A 3108-nucleotide genomic window follows, 5' to 3' on the forward strand; every position below is an offset into this window, starting at 1 on the left:
GAGTCAGACTTTTTTCAGACTTTACCATTTTAAAGTATAAAGGAGATAGGAGTTAGCTGATGTCTCCGGTTTGCCAAACTTCTGTGGAGAAGTTTTAAATTTAATTCCTACACCTGCTGTTCTTCCAAAAGTTCAAGTAACTTTAAAAGATGTTGGAAGTCAGCTTGTAGTTAACTGTAATTAAAAAACCAACACAGTGTATCAAATTTAACATAATCTGGACTATTGATTGACAGAAATTATGTACTAGTTATAAGGGGAAGTTACGCAAGTGATGGTATTGCCCATGCTGCTTGAGTTAGAAAGCAGCATAGACTCACACCTATAATCCCAGCACTTTGGGAGGCCAGGTTGGGAGGATTGCATTGAGGCCAGGAGTTTTTGACCAGCCTGGTCAATTTAGCAAGACCCCATCTCTATTTGAAAAAAAATAAAAATAAAGCAATAACTTCTGTATTTAATTTAATTTAATTTTTTTTTTTTTTTTTTTTTTTGAGATGGAGTTTCACTCTTGTCTGCCAGGCTGGAGTGCAGTATGGCACGATTTAGGCTCACTGCAACCTCTGCCTCCTGAGTATCTGGGATTACAAGCGCCTGCCACCAAGCCCAGCTAATGTTTGTGTTTTTAGTAGAGACGGGGTTTCACCATGTTGGCCAGGCTAGTCACAAACTCCTGACCTCAGGTGATCCACCCGCCTTGGCCTCCCAAAGTGCTGGAATTACAAACATGAGCCATCACACCTGGCCAGCTTCTGTATTTTGTATATATTTTTAAAATAATTATGTTTTTTTCCTTTTGAGTAGCTGAGACAACAAGGACATGCCATTCGACCTGCCTGGCTAATTTTTGAAATTTTTTGTGGCAAGAAGGTCTCACTATCTTGCCTATTCTTGGGCTGAAGCGATCCCCCCACCTTGGCCTCGAAAAGTGCTGGTGTTACAGGGTGAGCCACTGAGCCTGGCTGCATTGTCCTGTTTTAAGTCTGGTTTCTGTATCTTGATCCATGATAAGATGTAATGTTGTTAAGTGAATCCTTAAATTATGTATATATCCAAAAATACTAATGTGTTCTGCAGAGGAATTATTAATTCTGATCTCTTTACTTTGAACTTTCCAGTCCTTGCCTGTAGAACAGCTGAAAAAGTGTTAGTTTTTAAAAGCTTGTTGATACCAGTGTAGTGTAGTATGCCAGTGTAGTTCTGTATTGTCTTGAATGTGACTGTGGTTTTGGGGGTCTAGAGATGTTCGGGAGAAAGGATCCTATATTTGTCACTTTAAAAAATAGTACCAAGCTAAAGAGTGGTGTTTTATATTTGTTTCTTAGCATATTTTGCAAATCCATCTATTTATGTAATTTTTTTTCCTCCTGATTCTAAAAGTAGTATATGTTCCTTCTGTTACATTTAGAAAACAGGTAAAAGAATAAAGTGATAATTACCTATCTGTAATTCCACTATTCTGTCATATTTACTCTCAGCCTTATTTTTATTTTTATTTTTTGAGACAGGGTTTTGCTCTGTCAGCCATACTCTGGGGCACATACAGGTGGCATGATCATAGCTCACTGTAGCCTTGAACTCCTGGATTCAAGCGATCCCTCCTACCTTAGGCTCTGGAGTAGCTAGGACTACAGGCACCACTATGCCCAGCTAATTTTTAAATTATTTTGTAGAGAATGGGGGTCTTGTTCTGTTGCCTAGCTGATCTCAAACTCCTGGACTCAAGAGATCCTCCTGCCTCAACCTCCCAAAGTGCTGGGATTACAGGTGTAAGCCACCACACCTGGTACATGCTCAGTCAGCCTTTTAAGAGGAAGTTTTTTTCCTCTAAAATTGTAGTTGTGATATTTAGTTTTGTGTCCTCTCTTTTTGATTCAGCTTATTACAAGCATTTTCTGAGGTTATTGGTTGAACATATAACTGCCAACCTTTGAAAAAACAGACTCTTCTCATTATGTGAATATAGGAAATGGAAAAGGCAAAAATCCTGTTTCATGCCACTGGTTGATAGGTACAGCCATCCTTAGATGCACCCTTTTGCATTATTACAGTAGTGCAATAGGCTGTAAGAAACTTTGATAATTTGCTGCTAATTAACTGATAAAAATGCAGATGTTTCTCATCCGTGCATAGAAGCAGAACTTAAGTTCACATTTTTCCATATACCTGGTGGCCTCAGTTTCAGTTTGGATGGTCAAGCCTCTGATGAATTCGATAAAATATATTTGAGACAAAGTCTCAGTGTGTCACCCAGGCTCGAGTGCAGTGGTGCAATCTCCGTTCCCTGCAACCTCCACCTCCCGGGTTCAAGCAATCCTCCTGCCTCAGTCTCTCGAGTAGCTGGCATTACAGGCCCCTGCCACCATGCCTGGCTAATTTTCATATTTTTAGTAGAGATAGGGTTTCACTATATTGGTCAAGCTGGTCTGGAACTCCTGACCTCAGGTGATCCACCTGCCTCACTCTCCCAAAATGCTGGAATTACAGGCGTGAGTCACCGTGCCCAGCCAAGATATTAAGATACAGTATGTCCACCAGAAAAACCTAAAGTCAGGATGGCAGTATGTAAATAGTATTTGAGGTCTCTGGCATCAGAACTAGGGTTTGTTGGTTCTGGCTTTTTAGAAATTTTTTTTAAAAATTGAGATATAATACATATACCATAAAATTTACCCTGTTAAAGTGTACAGTTCTGTGGGTTTTAGTATATGTATTGACAAAGTTGTGTAACCATCACCATTGTCTAATTCCAGAATTTTTCATCATCCCTCAAAAAACCTGATACCCATTAGTAGTAATTCCCATTCCCCCTTCTTCCCATCTTCTGGCAGCCAGTAATCTCTTTTCTGTTTCTATGGGTTAATCTATTCCAGACACTTCATTTAATGGAATCATGATTTATGGCCTCTTATGTCTGGCTTTTTTCACTTGGCATGATGTTTTGAAAGTTCATTCATAGTGGACGGGCGCAGTGGCTCACGCCTGTAATCCCAGCACTTTGGGAGGCCGAGGCGGGCAGATCACGAAGTCAGGAGTTAGAGACCAGCCTGTACAACATAGTGAAACCCTGTCTATTCTAAAAATACAAAAATTAGCTGGGTGTGGTGG

The sequence above is a fragment of the Mandrillus leucophaeus genome, unplaced genomic scaffold, assembly GCF_000951045.1.
Source record: "Mandrillus leucophaeus isolate KB7577 unplaced genomic scaffold, Mleu.le_1.0 Scaffold57, whole genome shotgun sequence".
Lineage (NCBI taxonomy): Eukaryota > Metazoa > Chordata > Mammalia > Primates > Cercopithecidae > Mandrillus > Mandrillus leucophaeus.